At 39.5% G+C, this 13,986-nt stretch overlaps 1 protein-coding gene and 1 long non-coding RNA gene across 4 annotated transcripts in view; one reads left to right on the plus strand and one right to left on the minus strand.

Moving 5' to 3' along the window:
- Positions 1-13,986, plus strand: part of samd12 (sterile alpha motif domain containing 12) — a 154,345-nt gene that overhangs the window by 126,504 nt on the left and 13,855 nt on the right. The gene's annotated exons all lie outside the window — the stretch shown is intronic.
- On the minus strand, positions 1,502-12,716 carry LOC128519437 (uncharacterized). Its single transcript, XR_008357852.1, has 3 exons — positions 12,301-12,716; positions 9,415-9,507; positions 1,502-1,993 (listed from the first exon to the last, which is right to left on the minus strand). It is a non-coding gene; the product is annotated as an uncharacterized LOC128519437 (long non-coding RNA).

A 13,986-nucleotide genomic window follows, 5' to 3' on the forward strand; every position in this document is an offset into this window, starting at 1 on the left:
CATTCTGTTTACGCTAAATTCTGACTCTACCATTTGCATGTCTCAACAGAAATCGAGACTCATCAGACCAGGCAACATTTTTCCAGTCTTTAACTGTCCAATTTTGCTGAGCTCGTGCAAATTGTAGCCTCTTTTTTTTTCTATTTGTAGTGGAGATGAGTGGTACCCGGTGGGGTCTTCTGCTGTTGTAGCCCCTCCGCCTCAAGGTTGTGCGTGTTGTGGATTCATAAATGCTTTGCTGCATACCTCAGTTGTAACGAGTTGGTAATTTCAGTCAAAGTTGCTCTTCTACCAGCTTGAATCAGTCGGCCCATTCTCCTCTAACCTCTAGCATCAACAAGGCATTTTCGCCTACAGGACTGCCGCATACTGGATGTTTTTCCCTTTTCACACAATTCTTTGTAAACCCTAGAAATGCTTGTGTGTGAAAATCCCAGTAACTAAGCAGATTGTGAAAAACTCAGACCGGCCAGTCTGGTACAAAATTGCTTAAATCACCTTTCTTTCCCATTCTGACATTCAGTTTGGAGTTCAGGAGATTGTCTTGACCAGGACCACACCCCTAAATGCATTGAAGCAACTGCCATGTGATTGGTTGATTAGATAATTGCATTAATGAGAAATTGAACAGGTGTTCCTAATAATCCTTTAGGTGAGTGTACATCAATTATAATATTGACACATTAACACTGAGTATTAATTATATACCGGTAAATTGGTAGCAGGATTTCGGCTACCCAAGGTTTATCAATGCTCACGGGAAGCAAAGGCCAGTCTTTCCGCTCCAATCTGCATGCACAAATCACCAAAAGGTAATTGCTGGCCACTATAGAAAGCCACCAGAACACCTACTGTAGTGCTGCACAACTCACAACACATGGGGCATGACAGGCAAAGAGCCCATGGCTGCCAACCAGGCCTTCAAACTCTCCAGATCCCAATTCAATCAAGCACCCCTGGGATGCACTGGACAAACAAGTCAAATTAACAGAGTGTAGTCCCACTTCAGAGCTCACAGCCACCGAAGGATCTGCCACTAACCTCCTGGTGCCAGACACTACAGCATACCCCCAGAGGGCCTGAAATATTAACATTACCTAGGTTTTGGGTTCCCCTTTGTGCCACCAGGGCTGGTGTGCCTTTTCAGGGCCTCTGGGGCCAGGCACCACAGCACACCCCCAGAATCCCTGCGATGCCGCACCCTAACGGGCCAGAGCTGCCCTGGTGGCACAAGGGGAACCCAAAACCTAGGTGATTTATAATGTTAATATTTTTAATAGTATGACTGATCAGTGTGCTTTTAATGCAGGTTCCCAATATTTATAACTATTCTAAGGTGATCTGTTATATTTCATAGCTCTTACTTTCACCATTAAACATATAAACAGTAATTATTTTTATTTTTTTATATTCCTTTTAACCATGCAACTCCATCATTCATTTTTTTCCCCCCCGATCACATTTCCTCCAGACGTAGCTCAGTGGTTAGGGCATTGGACTATATTTCGGAAGGTCCCAGGTTCAAGCCCCACGACCACCAAGTTACCACTGTTGGGCCCTTGAGCAAGGCCCTCAACTGCTTTAGACGTATAATGAGATAAAAATATAAGTCGCTCTGGATAAGGGTGTCTGCCAAATGCCTAAATCTAAATGCTCTTCCACAAAGTTTACAGTTCAGCTCTGTCCTTCCAGGTTTTGATAATGTAGTAATCATAAGTTTCTTAACCCAGTTCCAGGAAGTTCAAATCTCCTTTTGTTGATGCAGCCCAATAATGTGACCCTTCTGAAAATGGCAGTACTGTATATACTGCACCTAAAGCACTTCCCATTTATCTCGGGTCTCTCTGTAGGAATCCATAGACACTTGTAGTGCACTGTAGAGCTGTTTGTAAGTCATCATACTGGTTTCAGTTGTGTTGGTCTGATCTATTTAATGGGAAAGGATTGTGTGTATGAGACCACCCGGACATAATGAGTCAGGCAGGGAAACACCCTGTAGGAAAAAAAAAATTAAACAACATGAGTGTGTAGTACAGCATGTGTGCGGCTATATTAAAGAGTCTGGAAGATGTTGGAAGGAAGCGGTGTTGAAAGAAAGAATGCTTGTTTGCGCACCATGGTGTGCTCTGCAAAGTATATAAGCTATGTTTTATACTAGGTTCATATCCCAACTGCGTTGCTCATGATGCTTGAGGCAGGGTTGAATTTATTGTTTGGTTTTTTTTTTGTTTGTTTGTTTCCCATCTTCCTACTGTGGTAAGTGGCAATCTCATAAACTTTATGATGGTTTGGATAAACTATAACTGAGCAAAGAAAACATGGGAACATCATAAAGCCGCCCAAAGGAATCATGTTCCCAATGGAGTTGCACAAACACATCAGTATAGAAAAAAATTAAGGGGCTGATGTGTGCCGAGTCCCTGGGAAATGCTCTAATCACATTTGTCACCAAAGTCGTTGTATATAGCCGAGATATTTCCGAGAATCCTTTGTTAAACCATTTGGTGTGTGTACATACTGTATAAAAGCCTTATTGGTAGTTGAGGCAAATGACACCGCTTACCCTCAAACTCTGCTTTTTAAATGTCAAGAGACATTAGGTCCATGGTGAGATTGCAACAATCATGAAGTTTCACTCAGTTACTGCAATGACCTAAAGTGGCACTCTAATTACAGGTTGGCCAGAAGATGGTTTGCCAGAACACTCCACATTGGGCTAAGGAAAAAGAAAAATCTTTCTTAAACACTTGTCCCGGCAGCCTCGTCCATCCCCCCTCCTCTACGAAACCCTGATTGAGATCTCCAGTGGTGGCTGTAATTATAGAAGCCTGGACAACAAAAGCTGTCAAGAGCGGCAAGCTCAGACAAGTCTGTCTTTTTGTGAACAAACCCATATGAACAATCGGGTTCTGGGTATCATCTGGATGAGCGTGTGCTTTGTCAGCAGCTGTCCTGTTGTCCTGATAATGAAATAACTTGCTAGTATGTAAGCCTTTTAGGTGAGACCTCTGTCAATGAAACATATGGAGATATTCAGTAATGAGCTGTCCAGAAGAAGGAGGAATGCTTAACCCTGCAGCTGTCTACAGGATTCCCTCAGGCATGCAGCTATCTGTAAACTAGGTACCAGGTTGTTGTTTTTTTTCCCCCTGCTATCAAGTTGTCTTGGATTGCATATCAGATACATAATTAATTATGAAGTGTGTGTTTTACAGTTAACTAATCCTGAACACCAGCTTCTTTATGAAAATTAGAAAATGAGTTTGTTCATCTTCAGCCATTCTGGTCAACATTCCAAAGATCAGGATCCCTGAAACACACTGCACGAGTTAGGTGTACACCAGTGGTTCTTAAACATTTTCTGTCATTCCCCACTTAAGAGGGTGGGTAAATTTTCAAGCCCCACTTGTCAACAAAATGATAACGAAAACGGCCAAGTGTACTATTTATTGAAATATCAATTTCTAAACCAATAAGATCCAATAAGACCAAGTTCAAAACAGATAAAATACACGTCGTATTATAACAGGCTTACTTTGTCACTTATCTAAAGCTTTCTTTTAAAGAAGTTGAGTGGCTTATTAACGTGACTGGGGTGTGTTGTCTCTAAGTGTCTTCCTACTTTGTTGGGTCTCAGGCTGTCTGCTGCCAGCGGTTTAAGACACAAAACACACACAGGTCTCTCCTCTGCCCCCACCATCCCCACCATGAATCCAGGTGCAACATAGGCTTCATCATGTTTTCCTTTCAGCTGGCTTTTTGGTTGATTAGGCTGATAGTGCTGAATCACCTGCTTTTTTGTGGTCCATGTAACAAATGTATCCATTGACGTTATTATGCTCACTACATACAGTACAGTACGCTACTGACCAGGTGTTATGCTCTAAAATGCCACCCCTGCCACGGAATGCCCCCTCTACATAATCTCTTTCAAACAATATATAAGAACATAAATTCATAGGTTTATGGTTTACAAATTGCAAATTATAAAAAATGAATTTAATTATAAAATAAGCAATATAAAAAATGTTGTATAGGGGAAAAAATACATAAATGATATATTTTTTTCATATACAGTACATGTATATTTTATATTGCTTATTTTATAATAAAAATCGTTTCCTGTGATTTTTTTTGTTTTTTTCACCACAAACAATATTTATTTAGTGTAATTTGTGATAAATAGTTTATTTGTACATTGACAAACCCCTGCAAAATAAATGTGCCATAAAATAAATCATTTTGGTGGATTTGTATTAATCGTCTCGACGGCTGTCACGTGCCTAGGGTTAATTATAATAGTAATAATATATTTGATAATAATAAACCTTTGCCTGTCCTAATATAATATTTGATATTGATTATGTAGGGGGGCAATCCGTGGCGGGGGGCATTTTAGCGCATAACACCTGTTTGTGTCCGCGGTAAAGTTAGTTTTATATTCGCATTTCTGAATTCAATAGCTGCGTAAATAAACCCGCAAATAAGACACACACATATATTTCCTCTCTACATTGTCTTTAAGCTACATCCGCCTTAAATTATACATGTTTAAAAGCATAAACACCATTATTCTCTAGAATATTCTCATTATTCTACTGTATACTCCATTATACTCTAAATGCTGCACACCAACAAAAAGCGTAGAATGATATTGATCTTCCCTTCTGTTCAGCGCCTGAAGGATCAAAAAGCAACTTTGTTACCACACTAGAAACCAGAAATGCCAGACTAGTACTGCTTGATGAAATATTAATGTTTAACAAAAATACAGAAACATCAGCATACACATTGGAATAAATGAAATGACATATATAATACCGAATGTTTCCTTATATATTGTTTCTCTGCAATTAACATGCCGACGTTAAACCGTTATTGTTGCACTATGGTTCCACTTTTTCTCTGATGTTATTTTAATTTACTTGTATTAATGATCCATTTCTTTGCGTGTGATTGTTTAGTTTCGAGTGTCCGATCTTTATTGTCAATAAAGAAAAGCATGAATTAGAATAGGTACTTTCCTATTATTTTCCACTAATTCCCTCCCGTTCATTGCCCCCCACCTGTCATGTCTGTATTCCCCACAAGTGGGGTGCGGCCCACACTTTGAGAACCACTGCCTTAGAGGATGTTCTTGTACAGTACCATTCTTTATTCATGGAGGGGTTCTTGGGCAAAATTGTGAATGAGCCTACTCTCTTGGCTGAGAAGTGACCCAACACATGAATGATCTCAGGATGCCATTAGTCCCATGTCATGCGGAAAGGGAACAACCCTACAAATATCGATTCTTTGCATGAACTTAATGTGATTGAGAATAAAAGCCTTTGACATTTATGAAATGCTTAAACTTATACAGAACTTCAGTACACCATAGAAACATCTGCCAAAAAGATCTAAAAACACTGAAGCAGCAGACTTTGTGAAAATTTATATTCATCATTCTCAATACTTTTGGCCACAGCTGTATTGGTGGGATAAAAACAAGAGAAAAGAATCCGAAATGGACTTCATGCGAGAAGGAAATCCTGCTAGACAGAAGCTCAGAGCACAGAGGATCGAACCCAGGATACTACACCGCTTTTCCATAGCGAGTAAGGATTGTTCAGTAAATTACCATTAATCAACTAAAAACAACTTGTGCTATTCCTCCTTATGAAAATGGCATAAAAAATTATAATAAGCGGAGGTGCGTACTGTATACCAGGCTGTTGTGAACCTGCGCCATGAAAAAAAAAAAAAAACATTTTCTCTTCCTCTAATGAAGAATGAAGGATTGCATTTTATTATTATTATTATTATTATTATGATTATTATTCCTTATTTAACAGTATGACAACCTGTCCTCACCTTTACTGGATGTACTCGAGGGAAAAAGACTACAGAGGCCCCCGTGGTGAAAAGTGGATGATGACAAATATTATAAAGCGTAGAGTGTAGATCAAAATGCAGGGCACGTGCATGCTGACACAGTTCACGCACGGACAACCACATGGCAGCGCGCAGACCTAATATTTCCATTGATTTACTTTCCACAGTGTTGAATTGTTTTTCTTGTGTGTGTGTGCGCACGTACGTGTGTGTGTGCCGGACCTAATGGGCTTGGTCTGCTGTACTGTGCTGTGCAGTGCAGTATGCTTTGTGTCAGGGCTGATTAGAGACACAGAGAGAGAGAGAGAGAGAGAGAGAGAGTGTGCCAGGGCTAGACGAGCATGGCTGGTTTACCAGCTCGGCTAGCCTGCGTCTCCTGGCTTGCCCGTGTCTGTTGTCTTATGTGGTTAGCTGTGTTAAAAATGGTGGTGGAGGGGGCGGATTAAAATCCCATGAATGAATTGGCTTGTTTGTTGCTGCATGTTGGATTTCTCTTTAAAGCGTGATTAAGCACAACTGACTCATTTCCCTTTTGTCTGCCTTTTTTTTTTCTCCTCTTCATCTTGAGTTACAGCTCAAGTGAGAAAAATCAGAGTCCTGCTTCCCACGAACGGAGCGGTTACTGGAGACACGTAAAAGAAAAAATTGTTTTCACATTCGATCACTGCTTCGTTGAGTTTCTCCCAGAGCTCCTAGCAACTTTTAATTGTAAAAGATAACACGGACGCTTCTTTCGCTTTGTGTATTTGTTCAGCAGACAGTTGGTGTGTAAGTGACTCATCCTGTTTTGTTTTTTTTTGTTTAACTGTTACCTTTATCCGGCTGGCCCCTAGTAGGAGACGCCATGCACACAGAGGTGTGTTTGCTGAGCCAACGGTTCATGTCGTCCTGCTCGTGGGAGGAATAAGGAAAAGTTAAACTAACAAGATGTGTATCTCCGTGATTCAGAGGCAAGTGGGTGTCAGATTAGGCATCATGGTGTGTTAAACCACAAGTCATTCTCACTCTTTCATTAAGTTAAACTGATTTGACCCTTATGGAGTGCTCTCAGATTGATGCGGTTTGAAAGACGATGGCCATTTATTTATTTATTTATTTACTTACTTATTTAGTTTAGCTGACGGGAGGTGACGAGCAGCCGACATTTCAGAAAAGGAGACAGCAAGTCGTCATGGCGACATCTAGTCCCCAGATTCCTTATGCACTCATGGTATTAATATTTATCATTTGGTTGCTTGGCAAACATTCTTGGGATGCGACCTACATAGTTGACAGTTGCTAATGTATGAATTCATAATATACACAGAATCTAATGTGTCCTGATGGCCGTCCAAAAAGTTTCTGATCCCTTTCACAGGGCACGTGAAAAGTAACTAGGCATTAAAAATTGGTAATAATGTTCATATTTATTGAAACAAACCGTACATGTATTTATTACATTAGGAAAATGAAAGCAAATCCTTAAATGTAAGCGTAGGCACCGGTGGCGCGCACCAGCTTCCTCTTCTGCAGGAAGTTGTTTGAAAGTTCACCAGTGTGTCCTCCAGCATTTTCCAGGACGTTGGCTGGTAAACTTTTTTTTTTTTTTTCCTGTGCGGCTATGCAAAAAAGGAGGTGTACAAACCAACGCCATATACAATTTGTTATTAGAAATATGGACTTTATCAGTTTTTAAGGCCTAGTTACTTTTCACACACTTTGTAGATTTTGACTTTAAAAGGACTGTACGGTCAAAAGTTTGTGGCCAGATGATCATTACACCAATGTGTCCTCATATATTGAACATCCTGTTCCAGATTCTGTAATTCCTTGCTGGTTTTTAAGCTTTTTCTCTTCCTAAGAGGCTTCTCACGAGATTTTGGAGCTCATTCGGCTACAAGAGCGTTTGGTACTGATGTTGGGTGTGAGGAGGTCTGGGGTGCAGTCAGTGATCCAGTTCATCTCGAAGGTTTTTAGTTGCTCTGTGTTGGACACTTGGGTTTGTGCGGTCCAAACTCCCTGACTCAGTTTGATTCAGTTTATTTCCTAACACACAGTACGCCTGCAGATCAATCCCTGCTATCAGATTTCACCCAAATGAGGATGGATTCCCTGTTGAGTCAATGTTGCTTCCACTTGCCATCTCAGGGAGTTGTTTCCTCACCAACCTTGTCCTCGGCTCGCTCATCAGGGACAAAATTGATAATTTGTGCGTGATTTATCCTTGTAAATTTTTTTACCACTTTTCAAACTCATTAAAAAAGTTTGTTTTTAATTTTGTAAAGCAACTTTGCGGCCATGACCATTGTTAAAAGTGCTATAGAAATAAAACCGAATCGTGACCCAGGCCTTCATGGAGTTTGTGTTAAGTTCCGGTAAAGGGAAACGTTGATGCTATGACGCACAAAGACCTCCTGTACAATTGTGTACTTCATACTTTGTGGATACACAAATAACAGATATGGGTGTGATGGTCATGTGGAGAGTTCTCCATCCACACTCCTTTGGCTCTATATTGTATAAAGACTTTAAACACCAACAAAGACAAACCAGGAACACAAAGTTAACTGTACTTAAACTCAATGCATCACCCTTTCTGATGGCCTTCAGTTGTTTGTTTTCTTTTCATTTCCTTTTTCTTTTGTTTAATTCAGTCCTTCCTTTACCCACAGCCTTGATAATTAAACATAAACTGGACTTGAGACTTTTAAGTAGAATTTCCTGCCTTAGGGAAACAAAACAAAAAAAAACAACAAAGCAATTGGGTCGGGGTATTTAAGAAAGGACTGTTCTTGTAATCATCCAAAGTGACTCAGCCAAAATTCCAACCAACACCCACACTCTAAGACGAGTGCTTACTTACTCTTTTTTTTCCTTCTTCTTCTTCCTTTCCCAGACAAGTCTTATGATGAATTAGTTTCGGATTTAATTACAGGACCTTAGAGTTCACTTCCTCACAAAGCACCGGGTCGTGCAGTGCTCCAGAGGGAAAGAAGCGCAGTGCAGTATTTTGAGATAAAGGCACTCTTTTTTTTTTTTCTTTAATCTCTTTAATATGCTTAACCTGGCATATTCTTTGTCTCACTTTCTTCTTAGTACATGATCAGTTATTAATATTTCACCTTCACTGCCCGTAAGACATTGTGACATGTTTGTACATGTTTCCTGCCTTACAACTTTTTTTGTCCCCGCTCCTCGTTTGATCACGACCTAGTTTGGTGTACAGTTTATAGATGCAGAAAAATAAGTAAGTTTGCTGATTAGATCCTTTCTGAAGTCTGATGTTACCATCATCAAGGGGGAAACGGGAAGTTCAAGGAAACCTACGACATCTTGGTTCGTCTCTCTCCTATGCTCTTTTTATTTTTCTGTATTCCGTACTACTTCATTTATTTCACAGTGTTTATCATCTGCTCTGTCGCTCTTTGTCAGTAAATATAAAATTGAGCGCCAGCAATATGGGAGTCCATTGAAATGACAACAATGTCTTTTTTTTCATTTTTTCTTTTTTTTATCCCCCATAAGAGCAATGCCAGCTCACAGAGTAAATCCATTACTCACCAATGAATCTCAAGGTTATGAAGATACAGCGTGCAGTCAAAACATTAGGATTCCTTCCTGGACCCATTTCCTGGCCGACATGGATGGCTGCCGCTGAAAGTGCAAAGTTGTCACAATTTTAGGGCTCTTTTGAGAGTTTCTCGCTACAGATCAAAGCCTAATGAGCTTCAGCATCTCGCAGATTATCTCGGGCCGGGTTTACCCGACTTTGCACCATACAATAGCGTAAAAAACAAAACAAAACTGTTGATTACAAATTTTTATTAACATGTAATGTAATTGCTGCTGGCAAATAAGAATTGGTGCAAAAGTGTAAATGGTATTTTCCTTATCAACCTAGAGTTGATGATTTTTTTCCCCCTACCAGCAGATATTGAGAACAGAGGCAGATGCAACCTCGGCTTATTACTCGGCTCTGCTAATGTGGTGTTTTTGCCGTAATGTCATTAGCGAAAAAAGTGGAGATAGCTCTGCGAGGAAATTCGAGATATGCAGAGAGTTATCATGATCTGGTTGAAGCAGGCAGGCTTGTTGAGGCTAAATAAATTATCACAGAAGCTATTTTTACACTAAAATATAAATGCAGTAGTCCTCCGAGCCGGAGCTGAGAGTCTATACTCAGAACGACGTTAGGGAATACAACCCACCCCTTATCTGCGTGCTCACAACTTTCCACTTTTCCTCGTTATCCGTTCCTGTGTGCGCTCTATCTTTTAATGCCCTCCTTCTTTCAAGGGTATATTGCGAGAGCGTAATAACAGATTTTATTTGTAAATTTTATTTGTAATGTATTATTGGAATTTAAGTATTGAATAAAATACCGACCGGATTTCGCCGTTTTAGGAAAAAGATCTACGAGCGTGTACGGTGCGAGTTAATTATTTTGCAATGAGAGTACGTCAAGAAGTGTACTATTCCTCTTGCGTTACAGCAATAAGCCATGTATCCGTTATCTACCCTGTTTATCCTGTGTGGGTTAGTGGGAGGGGCCTGGAGCCTGTGCCAGTCTGGATGAGGTGCCAACCCATTACAAGGCACAAGCATATTTTGCACTTGGAGGAAACCCACTAAGCCCAGGGAGAACATACAAACTTAATGAACACGAAGCGAGAATGCAATTCAAACAGTGATGTCCACTGAGCCACTTTGATGCAAAATAGCAATAATTGTTATTTATGATTTTTCATTGTGTTGCAATCACACAACATAATTATATATTTATGGTTACACCTAGTCTTGTGAAAGAGCACCTCAAAATGTTCCTCAAAACAAGTTTGTTCCTGTTATCACAGCCTCTCTCTCTTCTTAATTTTTTTCGAAACCATCAATTCATGTCAGAACACTCTGATTGTTTGATAAATTCTGACATGTTAATCCCTTCTAAGGAAACATAACCACATTGTCTTTTTAAGGTGCATTAGGCAAGATTATGGTTGCTTAATACACCTTTATTGCATCACCAGGGTCCAGGTTTGATTACCGCCTTGTGGTCTGTGTTTGTTATGGTCATGGAGTTTGCATGTTCTCCCTGTGCATGGTGGTTTTCAAGGTACGCAGGTTTCCTCCCACAGTCCAAAGACATGCTGATTAGGCTAATTGGTCATCCCCAAATTGCCCGTAGTGTGTGAATGAGAGTATCTGGTGTGTGCATGTGTGCCCAATGATGGATTGGCACCATGACCAGGTTGTACCCTGCCTCGTGCCCAAGTCTCCTGGGATAGGCTTCAGGCCTCCCCGCGACCCTGAATACAGGGTAAAACGATATGGAAGATGAACAATGAATGAATGTCAGAAAGATCTAACATTTGAATGATACCTTACCATGTCACAAGAAGCTCCGCCCCAAAGATCTTATGTTCTTGTGTAGTGTAATGTCACATGAGCTGCCTCTTAACACAGGCATTTAAAACCGCAACATACTCGCATATATAATCTCGCTCTTACACACACATTATTTATTCACCTCTTATCCTGTTCGGGATTGTGGGGACCCTGGAGGTAAACCTACCTAACCTTAATTTGTTATGTCAAATGTAAACCTTACAATCATTGTCTAAGTTGTTACTCTGGAAATAGTAACGTATTAAAACGAGTACAGTAACATGAATCTTGGAGTTGACTACTTTCGAAGCCACTGTTATAAAAATGTATGGCCAATTTTTTTTTTTTATGTTATACAGATAATACAGAAAGTGTTTGACCCAAAGAAGCTACTTCTGAAGCAACATGGAAGTGACCAATCTCGCCCACTTAAAAATGTCAAGTTTCTAACTTCCATTTTAAAGAGATGATGTCAAATTCATGTTGCGATATCTTGACAATTTAGCATTTTAGAATAATACACTTTTTCAGGTTTATGTCTTTTTATGTGAAATCTAAATCAGCCAAGTTTCATCTGAATGACAATTAAGAATATTGAAAGATTTGAATTCAAAAAAGTTACGGCCACTACAGGCATAAAAGGGCATGAAAATGTTTTTAGCAAATGTGTTCGTTTTTTTGATAAAAATATAAATGTTTATGCATATTTACAAAATAACAAAGCATGGATCAGGAGATAAGAAGCATTAAGTATTATAAAAATTGCTGTTATATGATCTTATCTAAATATTTACTTTTTCACTTTTTACTTACTCATTGCCCATGTTTTGGCTGTTTAGCATTTTCTGACTAATCAGAATGGAGTATTAATCAGCGCTCCGGTACTGTACTTAAGCACAGCCTTAAGCAACATTTCTAATTCTCTCTGTGAAAGTCATTGCTTTAAATTAATGGCACCAACCACCTACAGTTTAATAGACTGCTGTTAATCACTGGCTGGAAGTGAATTATGAGAAAGTTAATCATGAGAAAGTAAGTGTTGTTTTAGGGATGGCTGGTATTTACCCGTGTCGGACAAAGCCTTGCTCCATGCCCTGCCGACTACAGCCAAAAACAGCACCAATAAATCACAGAAAGCAAAGTTTTCCTTCTTTCAGAGATGATTCCAGCTTCTGTCATTCCAGAGTCCCTCCCCGTCAAGCTTCATTTATCTCTCATTGTTTTCTCAGTGTTTACAGTAAAGCTGGCAAATTAGGTTGTGCCACGCAGTAACAGTTTTATCATAAAGCCCATTTATTTTAAACCTATTTATAAAGCGGAAAAATATAACTCCAGGTCCTTGCTCTAGACACGTTTCCTTCCTTCCTGCTTAGTTTATTAGTGAAAGGCTAAAAGAGAAGGAATAGAAAGTAAAAAGACACGGCTGGAGAACACTCGCCAAGGTGCACTATTGTCCCTTATTCTTACCGTGGCTTAGGACTTAAGAGGAATTACACACAAATTTAATACTACCAAATTACAAATCATAGGTATCGTTAACACTTCTACTGTAACAAAGCAAAACTGTAACTTAAGCGACTGTGTGGTTTTTAAATCATACTGTATTTTTAACAAGGAGTGCTGAGTTGATTGCACAAACCTGACTTCTTGAGCATGCGAACAGTGTGTGATTAGTGGAAATGGCACTGTTGAGCAATTCATTTTTATTATAATTTTTTGCCTTTATTATTATTAGAAGCTGCTGTATACCGAATCAGAATCAGTACTGTACTGTAAACCTGTACTCATTAATGTGGGTGGATATATATATATATATATATATATATATATATATATATATATATATATATATATATATATACTAAGACAATTATTCACACACTGAGTGCAATTTTGGAATGCTAATTACCATAGTCTGCATGTCTTTTGACTGTGGGAGAACATGCAACCTTAAATTTCACATAAAATCCCAATAAAATAAATTTCCGTTTGTGGTTGTTAACGTGACAATATGTATCAAACTTCAAGGTGTATAAATACTGTAAGATCAGGGCTCTGTGGTGGCTAATTCATCTGTGAAAAAAATATTCTCCATGCTCCCAAAACCATTCTTGGCCATTACATGGCTGTGCCGTCGTGGAAAAAAAACTGCATGGTCATCAGCTGACTTCATTTTATTTCCACATAACGTTACTGAGTCTAGACCTGAGTAACTGATCAACCCCATATCATAACACTGTCTCCAGAGGCTTGTACACTGGACACTATGCATGATGGGAGCATCGCTTCATGTCCTTCCCTTCTAACCCTGACACGCCCATCACTCTGGAATAGGGTCAGTCTGGACTCGTCAGGTCACATGACCTTTTTCCATCACTTCAATATGCATAATAGCAAACTGAATCCTTTTTGTGGTTAGTGGTTAAGGCATTGGACCCATGACTGCCAAGTTGTCCCTGTTGGGCCCCTTAAGCACGGCCGTTAACCCTCAACTGCTTACATGTATAATGCAATACAAAGGTAAGTTGCTCTGGATAATGCAACTTCACCAAACGTTTAATTAATTGGGCATTTATTATTTATTCAAACCACATTTCTCCCGTGAAGTTGACAGACAGCTTAGCAATATCCTTCCAATTCCTAAAACAATTCCAGTCATTTTAGAAATCTCCTTACTGTAGATATACAGTATAACTTGACCCACAAGATACGTCTTTACGATTGTAGAAGAAATGAGAAGGTCCTCACTGC

The sequence above is a fragment of the Clarias gariepinus genome, chromosome 3 (genome assembly GCF_024256425.1).
Source record: "Clarias gariepinus isolate MV-2021 ecotype Netherlands chromosome 3, CGAR_prim_01v2, whole genome shotgun sequence".
NCBI lineage: Eukaryota > Metazoa > Chordata > Actinopteri > Siluriformes > Clariidae > Clarias > Clarias gariepinus.